The 25,135-nt window shown below is 38.2% G+C and overlaps 1 protein-coding gene across 12 annotated transcripts in view; it reads right to left on the reverse strand.

The window, feature by feature from the left end:
- The window catches only part of LOC131432101 (uncharacterized), a 206,437-nt gene that overhangs the window by 158,125 nt on the left and 23,177 nt on the right, over positions 1-25,135 (reverse strand). The window contains exons 1-2 of one of the 12 annotated variants that reach the window (XM_058598189.1): positions 13,710-14,075; positions 12,957-13,373 (exon numbers count right to left, since the gene is read on the reverse strand). The exons of 10 other annotated variants lie outside the window; for them this stretch is intronic. The gene's annotated coding sequence lies outside the window, so the exon portion shown is untranslated. Of the gene's footprint in view, positions 1-12,956; positions 13,374-13,665; positions 14,076-25,135 lie in introns of those variants that run through there. One more of the 12 variants, XM_058598188.1, reaches the window with a different exon arrangement.

Consider the following 25,135-nt stretch of genomic DNA (forward strand, 5'->3'; position numbering starts at 1 on the left):
AAAGACTGTCCCAGAAAGATTGAATTTCGTGGTGAAATTTTTAAGTCACACCAATTTGTAATTCCAAATAACATGCTATTTTCTTTTATGGTTAGTGACCTGCCTTTATATTGCGTTCATACAGAAATATTCAAACAATATTTGATTTGTTTATCCATGCTTCAAAAATCCATCGATAGAACTAGTCGTACTAAGAGATTTTTAAGCACAATTACCGTGTGTACAACCGTTGCAAATAATCCCGAATGGAATGGAATCATACAACAAGCATAATATATGTTTGTGTGATAAGATATCAGTGAATGCCGCGTGTGCTATATTTAGAGCGCAACCGCAGCGACTCACAAACGATGAGATGATAGCAAGTGACATCGCTGTTTTCAGTGGAACAAATTGAGCAGCCACGCTTGTTATCGTGTTACGAGAAATTGAGGCTTAAAGGCTTACGGTAATAGAGCTGACAAGCTAATACGTGCATATTTCGCGTTGTGAATTTTTACCGGTGAAAGATCACTATCCCATTGCTGGCCTTATTTATTAAAAATATCACTATTAAGCGTTAAGTGGAATGTGAATACTTATTAGTGGTAACTTTTTTCGATGCTTTCAGTAAGAATTAGCTATTTATGTTAGGTACAATCGGCCACAAAAATGCATATTGTGTGCTCCAGAAATGATCAATGTAAAAATGATAAAGAGGCTGAAAAAAGGATAAATTTTTTAAATTAGAAACCCGAACCCGGGAAACGATTAAAAGTGAAATAAATACGTTAATTGGAAGACTAGCTGAGATGTGAGTTCCTGATCGATCAACAGCTATCTGGACAATACCGGAAGGGGAGTTAAACTTCACTGGTTTTATGGTACAGACTTGGCTCTATCCGACTACCACCTGTTTCGCTCGATGCAGGATACTACAACCGGAGTACGCTTCACTTCGATCGAGGGAATCTGAAGCTAATACGTTTACTTCTTGTAAACAATCTTGAATAAAGATGAAAATCAAATTTGGGATAAAATCCGATTGAAGATCCGCTGTAACAGTACCATCAGCTCCACAATTGGTACGACGTGAGGGTGAGCGGAGGAACAAACTATGCTAAGCCAAACGATTCTATTAGTCATAATATTCGCAATCGTCATAGCTCGTGATAAATATCTTCGAACTGGTAATGTGGCAATCAACATCGCACGACTTTCGTATCGCAGCAGCTGTTTTGGATTATTCCAAGACAGCCAAATGCGCGCTGATTGAAAAAAACTTCGTTTTTCTTTATCTAGAGACAGATCCATTAAAATGCATTCTGTTTGATAATCATCGGTCATAGTCTTTCTAACGTAGTCATTTGTAAGCGATAGAATATTAGTAGAAGTCATGTATGATTGTTGCACTGCTTACTATAGTTAAAAATCGGATCTCAAACTATCAGTACAAAAATCTTGGGAAATATAATCCCACGATGATTGCAGACAGGGATGATAGAGTAGACAGGTAGACAGGTTGTAGACATGATTGAGCACTTCCTCAGATCAGAAAAGTTTTCTACTGTTTGTACGTTTCAAAAAAGAAAGCTATTAAGCAATCACTATGAAACCCGACCTTTGTATCGTTTCTGTGCACCTGATTTTATCGGAGATGACTGAACCGATTTTCACATAGTTTGATTCAAATGAAAGTTCAAACAAAGTTTCTGAATTTTGTTTGAATCCGAAATTTGATCTGGATCCGACTTCCGGTTCCAGAATTATGGGGTAAAAAGTGTTGAAAATTTCATGCATTTATACAGAGCAGTGATGCAAAACACGGAAAAAAAACTTTAAAAACTAAACTTAAATCAGTTCCGATTGATAGGCATTGTCAGTTGACGGCCAAACTAATCTATTCCGGTTATACCAGTTCCCGGTTTCCGGTTCCGTGAACATCGGAAATAGTGGTTATAAACTCTAAAATGGAACAAATTCGCTTTTCCCAGCGTAGGCTTGGCCGATTTTCACAAACTTAGGTTCAAATGAAAAGTCTTATGATTTTGCATGGAGCTCCTAAATTTCATCCGGATCTGTCTTCTGGTTCCAGAATTACAAGGTGATGAGTGTCAAAACATTCAATCTGTCCTATAAAGCGCACCGATACGTGCATACGCTGGTATGGAAGGAGAAAGCACAACACTACCTCTACGAACGAAGCACGCTGTGTGCGGTACTCAATCTCAGACACGCGGTAAAGACAAACAAAACCTACTCCGAAGCTCGGTTTTGAAAACACAAGGTCCAGGTTTCAGATTCACAATTCATTTCTATAGTTAAGCGCCGGAAAGTCCCGAATTCAGTTCCAGAACTAACATCAAGAGTTCAGGGCCAGAATCAAGGTCAAGAGTACAGTTTCAAAATACAGATATAAATGAGAGTTCCAGATTCAAAGTGCGGAGCTCTGGTTCAGAATTCAACACGAGAATACTGATCCGGAATTCAAGTTCAGAGTTCGGTATCCAAATTCAGTTTCAGAATTCAGCTACAGAATTCAGTTGCAGAATAGACGTTCAGAATGCAGGTCCTAAATTCAGTTCTAGAATTCAGGTTAGGAACGCAGATTCAGAATCTAGATTCGAAATTCTGCTCCAGAACCATGGCTCAGAATTTAATTCCAGAGTCCAAGTCTAGAATCCAGCTCTTGAATCTAGATTTTGAATTCAGTTTCGGAATTCACGTCCTACAATCAATTCCAGAATCAAGAATTCAGATCTAGAATCCAGATTTAGAATTCAGCTCATTCATTTCCCGGTCCAGAACTCAGGTCTTGAATTCAGTATAAAAACTCAGTTTCAGAATTCAGTTCCTGAATTCAACACCTGTATTCAGTTTTGGAATCCAGGTTCGAAACATAAGTCCAAATTCAGTCCCAAAATTAAAAAATCAGCTCTGGAATTCAGGTTCAGAATTCAGTTCCAGAATTCAGGTTCAGAATTTAGTTGCAGAGTCCTGATCCAGAGTTCAGTTCCAAAATTCAGGTTCAGAAGCCAGATTTAATTAATTATTCATTTTTAGAATCTAGGTCCGAAATCCATCTCTCTAATTCAGAACCAGAATCCAGTTGAACAATTCAGTTCTAAAATCCAGGGCCCAATTGAGGTTCAGAATTCAGTATCCAAGTTCAGTTTCAGAACTCAGCTCCATAATTTAGTTGCAGAATCCACTTTCAGAATCAAGGTCCGGGTCCAGATTTAAAATTTTAGTCCAGAACCAAGGCTCACAATTTAGTTCTAGAATTCAGGTCAAGCATCCAGCTCTTGAATCCAGATTTAAAATTCGATCATGAATTCGATATAAAAATTCAGTTACAGAATTCAGGTTCTGAATTCATTTTCAGAATCCAGGTTCGCAAAACCAAGCCCAGAATCAAATCAAGGTCAAGAATTCAGTTCCAGAATCCAGTTCCAGCATCCAGATATAGAATTCAGTTATTTTATTTCCCGGTCCTAAATTCAGGTCTTGAATTCAGTATAAAAATTCAGTTGAAGAATTCAGGTCCTGAATTCAATTTCAGAATCCAGCTTCAGTTTCAAAATTTAACTCGCTTATTCAGAATCGGAATCCAGGTCAGCAATTCAGTTCTAAAATCCTGGTCCCAATTTGAGTTCAAATTTGGTTCAAATTATTTTATATGGACCTACTAAATTCCATCCGGATCTGTCTTCTAGTTTCAGAATTACAAGGTGATGAGTGTCAAAACTTTCAGACCATCCTATAAAGAGCACCGGTACATGCATACACTGGTACGGAATAAGAAAACACAACACCATCTTTACGAACGAAGCACAAAAGTAACATAACTGCAGATTCATTTGTTTTCGAATAGTAATTGGTTTAATCGAAATAGAGTTTTGTAAATGAAAATGGAACAAATTCCGTAGAACTAGTCAATAAATTATTCTTGCATGCAGGCCTTATTAGCTTACTAACCAAACAAACTAACCGTGATTGAACCGATCGAACGTCAAATCAAATATCTTATTATCCTATTGATTCAGGTTGAATTTTATCCGAATCCAACTTCCAGGATAATGAAAATTAAAAATGTCTAACCTTCATATACTTCACGGCACAAAAAAAGTACGAAATTTTAAAACCTATTGTTAAACTATATGCACTAGTATGCCTGGCTATTTTATGTCCGTGAAAGCTTACGTCAACTGCGGCAGTCTCCGGGTTCCAGAAGACAGTCCCCAGGCCTGGAACACAGATCCAGAATTCAAGTTCAAAATGTAGGTTCGAAATTCAGTTCCCCAACACAAATCCAGAATTCAGTTTCAAAATTCAGTACCAAAACCAGATCCAGAATTTATGTTTAGAATCCAGGTCCAGAAACTAGCTCTTGAATCCGAAATCCAGGTCAAGATTTCAGTTTTAGTACAAAATTTGGGTTCCTGAATTCAAATATATAACTCAGGTCCAGATTTCAGATAAGAATTCATCGCGAGGGAACTCAGTTCCGAAATCCAGATCCTAAGTTCAGTTTTACAGCTCAAGAACTCAGATTCAGACTCCAGATTCAGAATTCAGTTCCAGAATCCTGGTCCGAGATTCAGGTTCAGATTTCAGATTCACAATTCAGTTCTAAAATTAAAGGTCGTAAAACAAGTCCAGAATTCAGATGTAGAGTTCAGGTTCAGAGTCCAGCTCTCTAGTTCAGGACCAGAATTCAGGTCAAGAATTTAGTTCTAAAAAGTCGATTTCAAGTTGAGTTTCAGAATCCACATGCAGAACTCAGGTCCAGAATTCAGGTTAAGAATTCAGCTGGAGAATACTGATCCGAAATTCAAGTTCAAAATATAGTATCGTTCAGAATCCAGGTCCTGAATGCAGTTCTAGAATTCAGGCTAGGAACGCTGATCCAGAATCCAAATTCAAAATTCAGACCCAGAACCAAGGCCCTGAAATCAGTTCTAGAATCCAAATTCAGAATCCAGATCTTGAATCTAGGTTCAGAATTCTGTTCTCGAACCTCAATCCAAAATTCAGGTCGTCAATTCAATATAAAAATTCGGTTACAGAATTCTGGCTCTTCTCTATAATCCAGATCTCGAATTCAGATCCACAATCTTGGTCCAGAATTTCAATAAAGAATACAGCCCCTGGTTCAGTATTCAGGTTCAGATTTAAGTTGTAAAACTTTTGTTCAGAATCCAGCACTTAAATCTAGACTCTAGATTTCTGATTTAGAACTCAGTCCTATAATTCAGGACCGCAAAACAAGTCCAGAGTTCAGTTCCAGAATCCAGATCTAGAGGTTGGAATCAGAACACAAATCCAGAGTCCAGCTTTCTAATTCTAAATCCGAAATTCAAGTTCAGAATTAAGTTCTAGAATCAACTTTTAGATTCCAGGTCCTGAATGCAATTCTATAATTCAGGTTAAGATTACAGATTCAAAATCCAGATTCAATATTTTTTGGTCCAGAATTAAGGCTCAGAATTCAGTTTTAGAATCCTGGTCCAAAATTCAGCCATTGAATCCTGATTCAATGTTCAGTTAACGAATCCCGGGCCGGATTTCAGTTCTAGAAATCAGATTCAGAATTCAGTTTTTCAATCCAGGCCCGAAAATCGAGTCCAGAATCCTGGTCAAGAATTTAGTTGTAGAATCTAGGTCCAGCATCCAGATCTAGAACTCAGATCCAGAATCTAGCTCTTGAACCCAGACTAAGAATTCAGTTCATTCATTTTCCGGTCCGGAATCAGATCTTGAATTCAGTATAAAAATTCAGTTAAACAATTCAGGGTCCGGAATTCAGTTTCAGAATCCAGGTTCGAAAAATAAGTCCAGAATTCAGCACCTAAATTCAGGTGGAGTAAGAAATCAGCTCTTAAATTCAAGTTCAGAATCCAGCTCTAGAATCCAGATTTATAATTCAGTTTCAGAATCCCGGTCCGGAGGTCCCAATTTGAGTTCAGAATTTAGAGTCAAGATTTAATTTCGGTATTCAGTTCCAGAATTCACTTACAGAATCCTCGTTCAGAACCCAGGTCCAAAATTCAGTTCTAAGATTCAGGTTTTTAACGAAGATTTAAAAACCAGAATCAGAATTCAGGTCCAGAACCAAGGCTCAGAATCCAGTTCTGGAATCCAAGTCCAGACTTCAGCTCTTGGATCTAGATTCAGATTTCAGTTCCCGAATCCCGGTCCGGAGTTTAGATCTTGTATTCTATATAAAACTTCAATTACAGAATCCAGGTCTGCACATCAAGCCCAGAATCCTTGTTAATAATTCAGTTCTAGAATCCAGGCTCAGCGTCCAGATCTAGAATTAAGGCCCAGAATCCAGCTCTTGAATCCAGGTCCTCAGGTCCAGTATTTAGTTCCAGAATTCAGTTATGAAATCCAATTGCACATCCCAAGATCCAGAATTCAGTTCCAGGATTCAGGTTAAGAATTTAGTTGAAGAATCCAGGTCCAGAGCTCAGTTCCAGAATTCAGGTTCAGAATCCAGCTCTAGGATCCCGAGTCATTACCACATGGATCAATAAGTCCCGAGACTAACAATGGAAACAACATTTTTTTTGCAAAATTTTTTTTTATTCATCAACATAATCACCTTTTAGGGTGATACAATGGTTCCAACGTTTTTCCAATTTTTCAATACCATGTTATCTTTCGCTTCAAAATAAGCTTCAGTTTCAGCGATGACCTCCTCATTTGAGCCAAATCTTTTTCCCTGGAGCATTTTTTAAGATCAGCAAAGAGCCAGTAGTCACTGGGGGCTAAATCTGGCGAGTATGGGGAGAGGGGAAGCAAATCAAAGCCCAATTCGTTCAATTTCGCCATTGTTTTCATCGACTTATGGCAGGGTGCATTGTCATTGTCGAAAGCAATCGCGGCACCCACTTGGAAAAAAGCTTTTTCATGCTCAATTTTTAATGAAGGATAGTAAATACACTTCTATATGATATCTGTGTCATCTCAGCAATCTCACGGAGCTTCACTTTATGATCTTTCATTATAATTATTGTCACTTCACTCACATTTTCCGGTGTAACGGCTTCCACAGGTCTACCCGAGCGTTCCGCGTCATTTGTGTCGGTACGACCACGTTTAAACTCGACGAACCACCGACAAATCGTTGCTTCTGATGGACAAGAGTCCGGATAACATTTTTCAATCCATTTTTTCGTTTGCACGGTGTTTTTATCCATTAAAAAACAATGTTTTATCAAAACACGAAACTCGGTTTTTTCCATTTTTTAAACAAACTACAAAACGACTTTACTCCAACCTCGATAACTCAGCTGTTTCTGGTCGGATCGACTTAAAATTTTGACCCGTTTCAAGTAAAGGTTAGTACTCTAGAAAGACGTGGTTACTGGTTTACTACGAGCGCCATCTCTGCTTTAGTCTCGGGACTTATTGATCCATGTGTTATTTAGTTTTAAAATCCAGGTCCCAATTTGAGCTCAGAATTCAGTGTCCAAATTCGGTTTCAGAGTTCATTTCTAGAATTTATATTCAGAATCTTCTTCTAGAATCCAGGTTCAAATACAGGTTTCAGGTCCTAAATTTAGTTTCAGAGACCAAGTTCGGAAAACAAGTCCATAGTTCAGTTCCAGAATTCAGGTCGAAAAATCTGATTCAGGTTAATAAATCGGCTCTTGAATTTAGGTTCAGAACTCCGTTCCAGGTTTCAGCTCAGGAAATAAGTTTCAGACTTCAATTACAAAATCCAGGTGCTGAAATCGGTTCCGAATCCCAGAACTCAGTTTCAGAATTCAGGCTCAGAAAATAGTTACATAATCCAGTTCCAGAGCTGAGATCCAGAATTTAGGTCCAGAACTCAGGTTCAGAATTCAATTCAAGAATCCAGATTCAGAACTCAGATCCAGAGTCCAGGTTTCGAAATCAGTTCCAGAATTTCAGAATTCAGTGTCCAAATTTAGTTTCAGAATACAGGCTCAGAGGGCAGATTTAAAATCCAGATTAAAACTAAAGGCCCAGAACTAAGGCTCAGAATTCAGTTCTAGAATCCAGGTCCAGCATCTAGCTCTTAAATCCAAATTTAAAACTCAGTTCCCAAATCGCGGTCCTGAAATCAGGTCTTAAATTGAGTATGAAAATTCAGTTACAGAATTCAGTTCCTCAATTTAGTTTCAAAACTCAGGTTCGGAAAACAAGTCCATAATTCAGTTTCAAAATTCTGCACCAAAATTTAGGTCAAAAAATTTGATTCAGGTTAAGAAATCAGCTCTGGCATTCAGGTTCAGAATTTAGTTCCAAATCCCAGAAATTAAGTTTCAGAATTCAGGTTCAGGATTTAGTTACAGAATCCAGGTCCAGAGCTGAGGTTCAAAATTAAGATTCAGAAATTAGTTCAAGAATCCAGATCCAGATTCCATTTGCAGGGATCCTTTTCTCCGAAAACAATTTCTCCGGAAGCCGTTTCGCCGGAAGGGTCATTTCGCCGAAAGAGTCATTTCGCCGAAAGGGTCTTAGTCTCAATATTGTGATTGGCATTGATTTAAAAGAAAGACAAAAAAATGATTATTTTTAAGACCAACAATCTTACTTCTGAAGTAATCCAGTAAGACTTGAGTAATTTGAAAGGTTTATTCACGATTCTCAAAAACGGAATTCCCAAAAAAAACTTTATTATTGTGTGTACCAGGCAATTGTTTGCGTTTTCGACGGCAGGTTGGCGGCCGACTCAGCGAAATTAAATTTTGGTGAAATGACTCTTTCGACTAAATGGTCCTTTCGGTGAAATGACCTTTTCGAAGAAACGACTTTCCGCCTTTTTTCCCATTCGGCGAAACGACGTTCGGCAGGTTTCGCAGTTCTGTTCCGAAATTAGGGTTCAGAACTCGGTCCCAGAATCCAGAATCGAAATTTCAACTCCAACTTCAGTTCCAGTTTACAAGTTAAAAATTTAGTTCCAAGATCCTACTCCAGAATCTTGTATTCAGAACCAGAATCCTGGTCAAGAATCCTAATAAAAAAGGCGGGTGGGTAGTGTCAGAGACAGAACCGGATGACGTGAATACTAATAAAATGGACTGTTAAACGGATCACTGAACCTGTGTTCTGCAATTGAATTTGGGAACTGAATCTGGATTCTGCAGCTGAAATTTAGTTCGATTCAAAATTCAGTTTTCGAGCTCCGAAATTCAGTTTTGGCATCCAGATCCGGAACTTAGTTAAAAAATCTTTAGCTTCCTGTTCCTGAATCCAGTTACACTTCTAGAATTGTGAAACTGAGTTTTGGAAACTGGATTCTGGAACTGAATTCTGAATTTGAAGTCTGGAATGTATTTTATAACAGAATTTTAGAAACACCACTGAATATTGGATCTGAACATGGATCCTAGATTTTGGTCTGAAGTTCCAGAATTTCAAACTCAGTTTCAAAATTCTGAACGTGATTTCAAAATCTGAATTCCGGACAAGAATTTTGGAATCGAGTCCTGGTCTGAACCTTAATTTCAGTTCTTGAATTCAGTTTCAAAATTCAGATCCAAGCCCAGAAATCAATTCCGAAATTTAGTTCCTGTGTCCAGGTCAAGAATCACAATCTCTCGGTTCCAAAATTCAGACTCAGAATCAAGTTCTGGAATTCTAGGTCAGTTCCAGAATTATAGACTTACATTCTGGACAAGAAGCTGAATTTTAGATCTATCTTCTGTAAATTAAAAACAAAATCTGGTTTTGGACTTTCTGGATGACCTGGATTTTGGTCGTAACTGAACGAATCAACTACGCAGGCTGGAAAGAATGAAGCATCATATTAATACCTACTTCACTTATCAAACATTTCGGAATACTTTAATTTTTAAATATTTGTGGTTATATTATACTACTAAAAATTGTATCACAAATTGCTTATCATATCTCCGATGGTGTGGAGGAAGAATTATGATGATAAGTTAACAGAATGCAAAAAAAAATTTATGTCACCCAATCCTCAAACGTAACGCAGATGTGATGCACATTAAAATATCTGACTCCACTTGTATATCCTGAAGTCAGCGAAACACATCCAATCCAATAATCAAAAGACCCAATTGAAACCTTCGATAGAGGTGCGTGAAAAATTCCTAAGTAAAATTCTGATTTTCTAATACTAAAGGAGAAAAAAATATATCGTAAAAATTGTTTGCGAAAACTGGTGGAGGCTCTGAAAATAACTGATTAATTACGTCTTTTTGATACCATTTCCCTCGAAACGTACAACGCAGGAATTCCAGAATATTCCTCCTTCTTTTATAACTGAAATCTAGAACTTTGAAATTTATTTATGTATTTATTTATTCATTTGGAGCAAAAAAAGCCCAATGGAGCTGAAATAGAACAATCTCTCACTCCAGCAGCCATAAAACCTCCTCATCGTTTATATCATCAGATTACAACAATCCAACAGATACATGTATGCACTTAATACTATCAATATTACTACTAATTAGATGACACTAAACCCATCGACTAGAGAAGAGAAGAAATATGCTTTAAAAGAGGGGGTTGGAAGAGCAAACGTGATTAGAACCGACATATAGATCTAATTAGTGTTCGAAAAGATGGGAGAGAACGATGAAGGAGAAGAGGAGATACAATAGAATTAGTTTCAACGAGCGAATTTATTAGTTTTCAATGGAGATGGTTGGAGAGACGAAGGGGTGGTCAAGCGGAAAGAATTAACATTAGTACAATCACTGCAAAAATAAATAATCATGGAATAATCGTTGTATCGCATTACGAGAGAGATGAAACATGAAAATCAAATTCCTGTGAGCAACTATTGAATAAACGACACATACTGGAGAAGGGTTCATTACAGGGTCCGGCACTCGAAGTGTAACCAACTTCAGACCGCTCGCGCAGCTGACGCACGGGCATCAGCTCTCTAGAAATTTGCCAAATGACAGTTCGGAGTGGTATTGTTCACAAGCGCAAGAAAGCATTTTACAAAATGTGAACGCGAAAAAAAAATCTTGACTTGAGAGATTCGCAAACTCTCAAAACGATAGGGTTTACTTGACCGACCGTTCATACGAGAATTTGAGTCTTCGATTGGCCACCAGGAGGCAGCACCCGCAACAGATAATGGTTTGGGCCGCTGTAACCGCAGATGGGCGCTCTCCAATCGTTTTCATCGAGCCTGGCGTCAAGGTAAATGCGACATATTATTGGGAAAGTATTCTGGAGGTTGCTTTGAAGCCGTGGGCAGACAAACATTTCGGTGGCAGACCATGGACGTTTCAGCAGGACTCGGCACCGTCTCACAAAGCTCGAGTGAACCAAGAATGGCTGAAAAACAACGTTCCGAACTTCATCACGTCCACACAATGGCTCTCGAATTCACCAGATGCGAATCCAATGGATTATTCTCTTTGGGCCATTTTGGAGAGCAAAGTCCGAACTAAAAGATACACCAGTCTCGAGGCGCTGAAAAAAGTTATTGTCCGCGAGTGGGCCTAAATACCTGCAAGTCACATTCGGCAACTTGCGATTCGTTTTTTGACCGTCTCAAGGCCATAGTCAAGGTAAAAGGTGGTCATATCGAGCAAAAGTGAATTGATTCTGAATTTTGTATTATTTTTACACATTTTGTACTTTGAATTAAGTAAAAGTAATTTTCCAAACTGGATTTATGGCCTTTTTAATTGGTTACACTTCGAGTGCCGGACCCTGTATATCCGTATCTGAATGTTTGATTCAGGAACTGCATTCTGTATTTGGAACTAAATTCGGAACTTCGAACTGTAATTGTTTTCAGAAACTGAATGCTTGGTACTGAAAACTCTATCACAAAAATATCGGTACGAGTAAGGTAAACAGGGGTCATTTTTCTTCTTTTCACACATGTTGATTCCAATTAGCCCACATTTCAGAAATGTTTAATTTTGAATTATTTGTTGTTATGTCCTTTAACTGGAAAATTTATCATAAATTGCTGATCATATCTCCGATGGCATGTAGCAAAAATTATGTTGATACATTAGATACAAAAAGAAAAATTCACGATTAAAAACTTATCACTTTCTCAAAAGGTTAAATTTTGAAAAGGCGCTCCTTAGTAAAGTAAGTCGTATTCACGACAAAATACAGAACCTGCTTTAGTATTTAGGTTCAGATTTAAGATGTGGAGTCCATGGATCTGGACTTGGAGCTGGATTTATCACAATACCAGTCCAGGTCCAGATCGAAGTCCCGAACCTAGAATTGCAATATTACCATTCCAGTTCTAGAGTCTGATATAGATCCAGTTTTGGACCGGAGCTTGAACTTAAGCTTATCATGTTTCTGGTCCAGTTCCAGATCTGCCATATTACTAATGCATTCCCTGGACCTAGAAATGCCGGCTCCAGATTCTGAGCTTTGAACTGGACTAGGATCATGGCTTATCAGTTTCATAATCTGAACTTGGAGAATATTTACAACTAATGCGAAAGGGCAGTTCAACAGTGTGACATCGAAACACCTGAACGATTTCTTTAATTCGTATTCATGGCATCCAGTTACGTCTTTAGTACTACTCACTCGCAATTTTTACCGTTGTTTTTTAAATACTAGTGTTTTCGTCAATAATGAACTACACAAAAAAAGGGAAAATTGTATTTTATTTTCAATCGAAAGAAAAATAATTGGATGACCTAGCTTTACTACCAACAAAAAAAACTTTTCTGTCGATCGGAGATATTTGAAATCAGACACATTTTTCGTTTGGTCATCGAAGGAGCCGGGAACGGGTACAGCGTGATGGGTAATTCGATGCCTTTCACGCAACCAGCCTGGGTTTGATTCCCAGTCCCGCACGTAGAGACAGAAAGTTTTTTTGTCCCGAAGAGACGATTTATAATTGACACGAAAAAAGAAAAAAATGAAAGTAGCCATCCGGAAACCTAAACCGAAAACATAAACATCTCCCCAAACCTTTTCCCTGGTATCACGTTTCACATTGCAGCTCATAAACGACTTACCTTCAAAAGAAGTTATCCCGCTGTGACGAGAGAACGAGTGAAGATGATGCTGTTTCCGCTGCCCAATGCAATAAAAGAAACATCCTTCAGCATGTGCTAACCTGATATGACATCTCCATTCTGTGCTCCGTGTTCGGCAAGGCACAGTCACGGCACCGGTACGCGGTTCGTTCGTTTGTTCGTTACGCCTGGTTTCGATTAATTTAATTGATTTGTGAGATTTACCCGGCTGTTCGAACGCGGCTAGTTGCTTCACCGCCGCTAGAGCTAGAGGGTCTGCTCATACTGCTCATACTAATGAACGTTCACGTTTTTTTTCCGCTGTTACAATTCAACCGAAACGGGCACTTCTTTTTGTTGCCGAGCAAAGTATTTTGTCAGCCACAAACTGTTCGGCACGAATTCGCAATCGTTCTGCTTTTGACTCATCAATGAAACATTAGACACCCGTAATCGAACAGAAGTTTAGACATTTCAAGGTGATAATTACTAAAGGGGGTTAGTTCAGAATACGTTTTCATTGTTCCAACTTAGATTTTAGAAACTTTGTTTTTGGCCTTTCCTTTGAACTTGAGCCAGCCTAACGTTTTTCGTCTTTTTTCCAATTCAACGGTGAACTAATGATGAGATCATAGCGAAATACCAATGTTTTCAACAAACAATGAAAATTAATGATTCCACTGACGCCCTTAATTTGACAAAACGCTACCTTCGGTTCGGTTCGAATATTCCTCACAAAGAACTACTACTCACACTTGGAGGATTCCCTCGAGCACTGAATATTTCATTGACCAACAGACATGCCCGGTTCATAATAAATCACACTCGACACAACTCGACTGGATGGTTCTGACTCATTCAGCTTCGCTTCTAGGACTGTTAAGGATGGCCCGACGAGCGGAAAAACATGCAACACTTTCCACTCTTTCTTTCTCTGTGTACTGTTACCGAAGAACGCATCCTCTTCAACCCACCGCCGGGTGTTCAAGTGTGCTCGCGTTGAGTGAGACTGTCGATCTGCCTGCACGCTTCTTGGAGTTGCTTTTTCCCATGGAAGAAGTATCTTGACGAAAGAAAAACCCTTTGCTCCGGCTAGTAGTTGGATGATAACTGAGCCATTCTAGCAGCCAACTTCGATTGATGCCGAGGCATGAACACAGCTAGTACTAATCGCCTGGTTCTCCTTTGCACTCGGCACTCACGAACTACTGAGTTTTCTTCGGCATTTCCTTTTGGGTGAGGATGAGAGATTTGTTTTTTTTTGGGTATGCTCACGAGAGAGCTATTTGTCTGTAAACAATTCCAACTAAACACGTGATACAGTGAATTGAGAGTGACGAGGGATTTAGACCGAACGAAATGATTGTTTCCATCATCGAACAGCTGTTTGTGAGTTCTCAGTATGTTTTTCATCACGAATCGCATCCAAATGGGGATGAGATTGAACAACCATCACTCGGTATGTACGCATTAATATAAACTGATAATATATACAAGCGATTTCAAAGATTGATTGTCTTTTGGGTGGATTCATTCAACGTAAAATAATTAAAAATAAATTACCTCAAATCTTCGAGCTGCATATGAAGTCAGAATCTAATGTCAGTCGACGAATTTTAATTCTGGAACTGGTTGGAATCGGTATGCATGTCTAAAGTTTAGGTATTTCAATATCAAGGTAGCTAGGCGAACTAGTTTGGAAAAACTTTATGACAATCCTGAGTTGCTAACAAACACAAGTTGTGGTCAGAGTTAGTTAGTTCGAATATTGTTCGATACTGCTGTTACAGCGACGCGAAGACTCCTAGCGTATGCACCTATTTTCATCTTACCCTTAAGGTCAATCTATCGAACAGAAACAGCAGATCTCCCTGCTGAGGTGGATGAGTATATACCGTTACCCCAACCAACATATTATATCTAAACCATTTCCCTTTTTGTAACTTGTTAGAAAATTATAATATTTTAACTTCTAACGAGACCGGACTTATATCAGCACTTGCTATTTAATTATTTATTACGTCAAGCAAACGTAGACTACATAAATATGGTTTACAACATACACTTACATACTACGCATTATTTCTACGACAAATTTGAGATTTTATTTGATATTTTGGCATATCAAAGTCAAGATTTTCGCAGTATTGATTGTAACGGCGCAGTATTCGATTGACTGGACTGTGTTTTGCATAATTTGTTATTGTATGACTTTCTAAAAATAATTTCCTGGTTCGTAATTGACGGCTGCGTATATAAAAATTTAATTGCTATAATAATGTAGCTGATGGAATGCGTTGAAAGATAATGTCGCTGATAAAAAAAAGCATTTCAAAGTCGCGGTGTTCTTTAAATGTTTGTATATTGATGAGTATGCAGCGTGCTTCATATGATAGTAGAGGAAATGCTGTCCAATTTGAATTACGAAGTGCATATAAAAGAAATTGTGTTTGGTTTTAATGCGTTCCTTGTGTATAATATTATATGGATTCCATACTAGGCTGCAATATTCCAAAATAGATCTGACATATGTACTATATAGAAATTTTTCTATGATAAAACCCAGCATACGGTTTGCTTTATTGATTATTGTATTGTAATATTCCACAAATGTTGGTTTGGTGTCCGAGATTACACCTAAATGTCGCACAATTTTATTTTTTTCTGCTATTTGATTTCCTAGAAATATGTCTACAGAATGGGTTTCGTTTTTCCTACTGAAAGTTATTAAGTTGCATTTTTTTTTATTGAGTTGAAGTAGACTTTTGCAGCGCCAAATGTGGAATAGATTGATTTAGTACTGGAATATTACAGTCGTGTGCACATATAAGCACATTCATATTTTTGAGTATGAAGTATGCTTTTTGTTATAAACTTGTTAGGGCTTGATGATCGGGACCCTAGGAATGTAAACATTTGATCCGTACCATCCCAGTAAATTCGAACATCGGACGCATCGTGCACGAAAGCTTTTGATTGCGTTTCGAGCTTACATAGTGTATCGGTAGAACAAAAGAGTGAAGATATACCAAAGCAGAGAGCGGATGTCTGATTACTCAGGTGATGAGATATATCGGGGTTGGATTTCCAACCTCGAACATAGGGTCAGAGTTTTTCTGGCCCTAAGAGGCGAATGACCTAAAGGTTAAAGCCTCTATGATCGATACAAATGTTTAAAAATCTTTCTCACCCTATCGGGAAGACGTCGGCTCGAAAATGTCTTGTTTGATATTCCTTCGCTCTGTTTCTCTAGCGATACATAATGTAAACATAAAGCTTTTTTAGGTCAGCGCGGTTGATGCAAATGGTGCAGAATTGTCCGATGACGGGCCGATCGAAGCGCTACGATCGGCCCTATATCGTGCTCAATCGGTCCGATAATCGGACCGATGATCGGACTTATGCGGGTCTACAAATTTCACTGGGATCCCGCTTTTCAGCCAGCGCAGTAGGCGAAAAATTGGTTTGAATTCGATCGTCCCACGACAAAAAGGCCTAACTGCAAATGACACTTTTTCTTTGTTTACTTCTTCTTTCACTATGTACGGGATTATATTTGACACCTTACTCTTCCCAAATCTTTAAAGTTGAAACCACAAGCTTTCGATTTATAGTGGCAATTTTCAAAAATATACAGTAATGGCTTCGTAATAACCAAAAGAGAAAATAAGCAAAGGAACGCTCGTATTTGCAATTAGGCCCTTTTGTCGTGGGACTATAAAGCTCTTTATCACGACGTTTAAACATCTTTTCGGTCGGTCCGGGACAGAATCTAGGTTCAAATGTCTGAATTCAGGTTCAGAATACAGGTCTTGGTTGCAATTTTTTGTTGCTTCTTTCGTATAAAAAGGATATGGAATCACTGTGAAAGATGATAAGACAGATCCAAATCCCAATGAAAGATCTTATGGTTAAATCGACCACTGTTAAAAATTGTTTAGATACAAGGTCAAAAGGAAAACAATAGAATAAAACCAAATTTAAAAAAAATTATACCAGAATCGACTTCCAGAATTAAAGTTCAGAATTATGTTCCATAGTCAGTCAGTCCAGAATATTGTTCCAGAATTTAATACAAAAATTCTAGAATCAAGGTCCAGAATTCAGACTCAGAACCCTGGTCTAGATTGAAGATTCAGAATCCAGATCCGGAATTCAGGTTTAGAACCCAGTTTCAGAACTTTATTATAGAAGCCAGGTTCAGTTCCTGATCAAGGCTTCGAAATTCCGTTCTAGATTCCTGGTTAAAACTACAGATACAGGATAGGAGTCCAGCTCCATAAATCAGACTCAGAATTCAGTTTTAGAATCTAGTGTCAGAATTTAGTACTAAGTTCAGCTCCAGATTTCTGGTTCAGAATTTAGTACTAAAATTAAACATTTAGCGGTTTTTTGGTTTGTACGTAAAGCACATATTGAGTTTCGATTCCTTCGCGTTTCGCCTTCGGCTCATCAATGCTTAAAGCAGTTCAAATTGAACCGCCATCTCCGCCTAACAGTTCAATTTGAAGTGTTAAACCGCCATCTCCGCCTAACAGTTCAATTTGAACTGTTAGGCGGAGATGGCGGTTCAAAAGATGGAGATAGCGGCGAAGAAATCGAAACTAAAATTAAGCTCTTTAATTCAGATCTAGAATCCAGGTTCAAATTTAATTCTTGAATCCAGGTCTAAAATTCATTTTCAGAATAGAGATTTATACCAAAATCCACTTCCAGAATTAAAGTTCAGAATCATGCTACATAGTTCAGGTCAGTCCAGAATATTGTTCCAGAATTTAGTACAAAAATTCATTTCGAGAAATCAGCTCTCGAATTCAGATCCATCAGAATTCAGTTTTAGAATGTATCCAGATCCCTGGTTCAAAATTCAGTTCTAGGATCCAAATCTAGGTTTGGATTTCAGAACTCAGTTCCACAGTTCAAATCGAGAATTCAGATGAAGAGTTTAGTACTAAGATTCGGTCACAGAATTCATTGCTAGAATCAAGAAATCAGTTACAAAAACCAGGTCAAGTTTTCAATTCCAGGATCAAGGTCCGAAATTTAGGTCCATAAAAAGTTCCAGAATCTATTTTCAGAATTCAGTTCAAGCGTACAGGTCCAGGATTTATGCTCAGATTTGTGATCCATAGTTCAGGTCAGTGAATTTAGTCCAAAAATACAGTTTCAGAATTCAGTTCAAGAAGCCAGAGTTCAGGTTCAGATCCAAAATTTAGTTCCAGATTCCAGGTTAAGAATTAAAGTTCATAAATTCGCTTCAGAATTCAGCATTCGAATCCAGATCCAGAATTCAGTTACAGGGTTTACGGTTGGATCCAGAATTCTGGTTCAGAATTCAGTTCTAAAATAAACGTCCAAGTTTCGGATTCAGATTTCAGTTCCGAAACTCAGATCCACAATACAAATTCGGAATTTAGAACTAAAATTCATATTCTGAAATCAGCTTAAGAATTCAATGAAAAAATCCGGATCCAGTTTCCAGCTCCAGGATAAAGTTCCGGAATTCAGATCCAAAATCCAGGTCCTGAATTCATCTGCGGAATTCAGTTCTAGAATGCAGGTTCAGAATCCTGGTCTAGATTTATGTTCCAGAATCCAGGTCCGGTATTTTGACTCAGAGTCCAGTTATTTAAATTTATTTTAGAAATTTAGAATGTCGTTCCTGATCACGGATTCAAGATTCAGTCGTCCCAGATTCTTGGTTGAGAATACAGATACAGACTTGGAATCCTGCTCCAGGTATCAGATTCAGAATTTAGTTCTAGAACCCAGGTTCAGAATTTAGTACTAAACTCAGATCCAGAGTCCAGGTCCATTACTCAGATTCAGAATTCAGCTTTGAAACTTCGCTCCAGATCTTAAAGCTTGCTTCTTTTAGAATTGGAATAAACTTTTGCTCATATTGTGGCGTTCCTGGTGGACGGATTTGGAAGTTCTTGGCGCCCACGTGTCAAAAATTTTGTCAGCATCACGTATGATTTTTGACATTCCGCAAATCGACTATTCTTTGTAAACAATCCACATGGAAGCCGAAAGAAGGGAAAAAAATGTGCACAGTTATTTGGAAAATTTTGGAAGCTGAAATTGCCCAGAAATACCGTATGGTGCGTTATCAAACGGTATAAGGAAACATTGACGAATATTCGGAAGCCTCAAACCAATCGTCGGAGTGGAACTGTCGACCGGAAACTGCACGGTAAGATTTTGTAGACGATTAAAAGGAATCCTAATCTGTCGGACCGTGATTTGGCCAGAAAATTCGGTGCTGCCCATAGTACCGTGAGAAGAACTCGACTCCGGGAAGGAATCAAGTCGTATCGAGCTAGCAACCAGCCAAATCGGACCATAAAACAGAATAGTGTGGTCAAAATTCGTGCTCGGAAACTATATGACCAGGCTCTGACCAAGTTCGACGTGTGTCTTCTGATGGACAATGAAACCTATGTCAAGGCTGACTTCGGGCAAATCCCAGGTGAAAAATTTTACTTGGCAACGGCTCAGAGGGATGTTCCAGCCAAATTTAAATTTATTTTTGCCGGCAAATTTGCAAGAAAATTTATGATTTTGCAGGGCATTTGTAGTTGTGGGAAAAAAACGAAAGTTTTCGTTACAAATAAGACAATGACATCGGAACTATACCAAAAAGAGTGTCTCCAAAAACGAATTTTGCCGTTCATTCGATCCCACGACCATCCCGTAATGTTTTGGCCAGATTTGGCAAGCTGTCATTACAGCAAAGTCGTTCAAGAATGGTATGCAGAGAAAGGTGCCCAGTTTGTTCCGAAAAACCTTAACCCATCCAACTGCCCCCAGTTCCGCCCTATTCTGAAATACTGGGCAATCATGAAGAGGAGACTCAAGGCAAAGGGAAAGGTTGTCAAATACATCAATCAGATGACGACCTGGTGAAATAAGACAGCTAAAACGATGGACGAAGAAGGTGTGCGCCGTCTAATGAGCTGTGTTACAGGAAAAACTCGAGAATTCCTTCGAAACCGTGACGAATAATTTTATCCGTATTTTTTTCTTTTAAGTATGAAGAAAACGCTAGATTTGTATAAAAAAAGATCTTGAATTCAGAAATAAATAACTGAAATACAGGCAATTGTCTTTGTTCCAATTCTATTTGAAACAAGCTTTAGGTCCAGTTCCGTTATAGAATCCTGGTCCAGAATTCAAGTTCAGAATTAGGGATCCAGGTCGAGAATTTTGTTCCAGAATTCTGGGTCAAAAATCATAATTCTTGGTCCAGTTCCGTCCATGTCCAGAATTCAAACTCAGAATTAATTTTCAGAGTCCAGGTTAGTACCAGAAATTAGTTGAATTTCAGATCCTGAGTTCAATTCCAACTCTCAGGTTCCCGAATCCAGATCCAGATTTTTGGTTCTTTAATCAGTTCCAAAAATATGCTGTCGAATCCAGATTCAGAATTCAGTTTCAGAATTCAAGTTCTTTAGTTCAGAACTCAGTTCCAGAATCTAGGTCCAGGTCCAGGTTTCGGGTTCAGAATTCTATTCCAGGATACAGATTCAGAGTTTTGTACTAAAATCCGGTTTCAGAATTCAGCTCTAAGATCCAGTTCCAGAATGAAGATTCAGAATTCAGTTTCAAAACCATGGTAAAGTTTTCAGAATTCAGGTTTGTTATTCAATTCTAGAATCAAGATCCAGAATTCATATTCAGGATTTTTCCCGATTCAGAATTTTATTTCAAAATTCAGTTCCAGTATTCTGGTCTAAATTTCAGTTTCAGAATCTAGGTTCGAAACTCAGGTTCAGAACTAAGTTTTAGAATTTAATTTTTGTCGTGACTTACTTTACTATGGGGCGCCTTTTCAAAATGGGAAGAATGGGCAGAACTTAATCATGAATATCTCGACTTGTATTAATGGCAGCAACATAATTCTTTCACTATTTCATCAAAAATATGATCAGGAATTTAGGATAATATTTTGAACAGTTTGAGATCACCACAAACAACTCAAAAATTAAGTTTTCTCAAAATCTGAAAACAACGCGGAAAACTCTTTACTTTCGCTTGGGTTTTTCGCGCAAGGACGATGATTTTGAGGTAGTCATGCACATATCTTCAACTGAACGTTAAAAAAGGGGAACCGTGGTCGAAAATCGATCATTTCTTCTTGTGCGTTGGATGGAAGCAGACGTCGGGGCGAGAAGACGCATTCAAACAGCGGCATCGGAGAGCGCACTTTATGCGTGGTTAAAATCCTCAATCGCTCATTTCGTAGTTCTCATTTGCCTTCCTGACGACCGGAAGGCGAGAAGACGCATTAAACCAGTTTGGCATCATTTGGCACTGCGAGCGGATGTGTTGCGGTTTGTACGCAAAGCTAGTTTCAACTCAAACAAGAACGATTGCATCATACAACAGAGCTTCTGGTCGTTTGCATTGGAAAGAAAGAAAGAGTGTGATGGGTAAGTCCATGCCTTTCACGCAGCCCGCCTGGGTTCGATTCCCAACCCCGCACATAGGGTCAGAAAGTTTTTCTGATCCGAAGAGGCGAATGACCTTAAGGTTAAAACCTCTATAATCGAAACAAAAAAAAAACATTATATAAAATCAGCCGTTCTAATGGCTCTAAATGTTATCTAAAAAATTATTAAGATTACTTCTTTGAAAATCGAAGGTAAAAATCATCAGTTTAGTGAAAATCCAAAATAATTTGGTTTGCTTCGTGCACTTTTCGCTGTGTGAAATGAATCCTGTACAGCATCTTGATAGATTCTTTCAATGAAATATACAAATCCGAAATGAGATAATCGACGTCAAAAGTTTCAGTATAAAGAAATCGTGTCAGTTTTATTTGTATTCACGACATCCAGTTATGTCTCTGACATTACTCACCCGTACTTTTGATTTAGGGCTCAGAATTCAGTTACAGAGTCCGGGCTCGAAATTATGACTCAGATTCCTGGTTGAGAATTTCAGACTTAGAATTCAAGTTTAAAAACTCAATCTAGGTTCTGAATTCTGGGTCTGATTAAGAAACTATCCATCCATCCAGGTCATTTGTCTGAATCTGAACTTCGAATCTGGAGACCCCTCGTTTTGATCCTAAATTATCCGGTGATTAAGATGGCCCTTCCATTCGGTTCGATTCGGATTCTGGTAAAGCATCCAGCTCTTAGTTTTTTTTTTGTAAATCAGAAAATCAGAAAAGATCACGTTGCTCCAATCGCGATCCAAGTTTTTCTTTGTCCATGCTACATGTTTATCAAAGTGGTTTTTGCTTAACATTGGCTTCTCTCGTCTACTCTGATATTTAAATTTATTTCCTCCCAAGCTGCTTGTACTTCCCAATGTATTTGGCGACAGCCGCTTACGATAATTGGATTCCTTATTCATACTAGCATAGAAAAGGCATCAAAACGCGAGACGTAACCAGTACTCGCTTCGAAGATTCACTCGAAAAAATGGCTTAATCCGACTATCAGCTGATTTCTTCCATAAAACAAAGTGCCAAAATTTTGCTTTTACATCGCGAAAATCCAAAACACTCGCACGCCAAAATGGCAATATTGTTGAATGTGGCCAAATCAAGTGTTCCGATATTCAATTTGAACTGTCGAAACACTGATGAGCCGAAAGCGAAACATGAAGAAAATTTTGAAAAAAAGGTCCGGAGATGATTTTTCAATAGAAAGGATGACTGAATCGGAGTGAAATCGAAAATCGAAGGCCACAAAATCGACGAAAATAGTGCACAGCCGGGAGTGTCTTCTACAACCGTGTATTGAGAAGGATTTCAGTTCCATCAGTGTTTAATTCAAGAAGAAAGAGTTGTCAATGTACCTCGAAAAGTATTTGGGTTGGTAAGCAATTTGCGACTGCAAACGGAAAAGCGAAGTTTTCGTGCAAACTGCTAACTGTTAACCAAGACATTCAGAGTACAAAAAATTCAAAAACAAAATTCCAAACATGATTAAACTGCTATCACTAATTTCGTACGAATGAATAGCATCGTCTCGCGAACATAGAGCCGTGTAATAACTATATGTATACTAAAAAATTGATTGTATTGGTCAAAATTATGTTGGAAAAGAATATTTCTAATCGTAGTCCACGATTTACTATGCCACAAATTTAAGCATGCTTTACTTTTTTTCCGTGAATTAAACTTCCAGCCTACTTACAGTCGAACTCGAACAGTCGAGCTCTAAAAATCAGTGATCGCTGCAGAAGCTCATAAACACGCATAAAATCCGTGTCGAATGATACAATTTGTAAAACACACGAAATATGACATATCGAGCCGTCCGAGCAAAACTAACGAATGTATTGAGAGCAACACAATTCAGGAAAAATAAATACCAACGAAAGCATCGATTAGATCTTACAAAATAAGTGACCCTACCCAGTAATCCTAATCTTAACGGAAACCAGCCCAAAAAAATGCCGGCGAAGTGGAGCGCTGCGGCTGTAAACACATTTTCCACTAGGCGGTTGCTTTATTTTCATTTTCCGGCTGGTGCTCATGGTTTGCGGCGGCCGAGAGAAATTGCAGAGACACGAGAGAAATAATGTGCTCAGTTCATTGCGTGATGGAAGAGAGAAAAAGAAAGAAGTTGCCGTAAAACTCTGAGTTCGTGAGTTATGTTTAGCGAATAGTTGAGTTCACCTATGGACGAATCATGTGGAGTAAACACCGCTTAAAGTGAATCTCACACATCCTAGAATGCATAGATGAAATCATTTTCCTAAGTGCGTAATAGTGCAGTTTGAAAGATATGCAACATTGATAGCTTTGGAGACGGAGGTCGACGTATAAATGTAGATTTGTAATATAGGGCTATTGTGCCAGATGCCGTGAGTTGGTGGATCAATGCATAGGGCACTGGTCTTACAAGCCAGTTGTCGTATGCTCGAGTTCCGACCCGAAAGATTTTTAGTGTCAGTAGGTTCGTAGCGCCAGAATACAATGACTCTGTACGCCATGAATCGGTTGCGAAGTCTGTTGAAACAGATGGTCAAATTCCGCAGAAGGAATGTATTAGCAAGGCTTTGGTTTGTACCAATAACCATCTCAATAATAGAGTCGCTATGTTATTTTGCCTATAACTCGGCTTTCAATCAACGAATTGTGGTAAAATCGGATAAAATTTCTTTGCTTCGACTCTAAGAAACAATGTCACAGAAAAAAAGTTCGAAAATTGTGCAGTACTACTGTTATAGCGACGCGAAGACTCAAAGCGAATGCACCTTTTTTCTTCTCAGTCCATCTATCGAACAGAGACAGTATATCTCACTCTGACTAATGGTTTTCGTATATTAGATGACTACTGGAGCTAAGATGAATAAGGGTGCCATTACCCTACCAATATATTGAATTAAGCTCTAAACGCGTTTCTCTGATATGAAACAAAAATTTTTTTTATAATTTAGAAAAATAGTTTAAATGGACGTTGGATTAAAGGGAGTTAAGGTTGAAACTTTAAAAAAATCAGCACAAGACGAGTTTCGAAAGTACATTTTTTAAGAATCTTCAAGACAAATAGACCAATAGAGAGAATTGGAGCCCAGTTTTGAAGATTTCACTCTTCTTGTTTCACTCGTTTGACTGTTTGACTTTGCTAACAAACCTTTTTTTCAAATTCCATTAACGAAGGAATCTAAGTTCGTGTTTGCCATCTCTGAGGAAATGGAGTGAAATTTTTCGTCAGACACACAGACATTTTCTGAACTCGGCTTCTTGTAAAGTCGGTTTTCACAGCGATTGCATAACCTTTCTATATGAGAATGGCAAAAAGGTGCTTCACTGCTGCCATGATTCCGACTGCTTTGTATATCTAACACCAAAAACCTTACACCGTTTTATTCATCTTATACGTGAGACTCTTTTGTGAGCTCAAATTAAGCCAAAAAAAATTGAAAACCTTTTTTTTTTAATGAAAAAATTCTAAATTTTTCTCTATTTTAGGAGTCTATAGCAGTCCTAAATAAAAAACTAATGAAGCAATCATAATTCCATAAGTGCTATTTTAAGTTGCAAATGTGCTGAAGATGGGATAGAAATTTGAGCAGAAACAATCATATAGTTTTTGAGATATCAAGACAGCAGTTTGAAAAAATCGTCTTTTGAAAAAAATGCGTTCAAAAGTTAAGTGGCTCCGTATACCTGCACGTATTCTTGCGCGTGTAATTTTCCAACCACTTCAAAT

The sequence above is a fragment of the Malaya genurostris genome, chromosome 2 (genome assembly GCF_030247185.1).
Source record: "Malaya genurostris strain Urasoe2022 chromosome 2, Malgen_1.1, whole genome shotgun sequence".
NCBI lineage: Eukaryota > Metazoa > Arthropoda > Insecta > Diptera > Culicidae > Malaya > Malaya genurostris.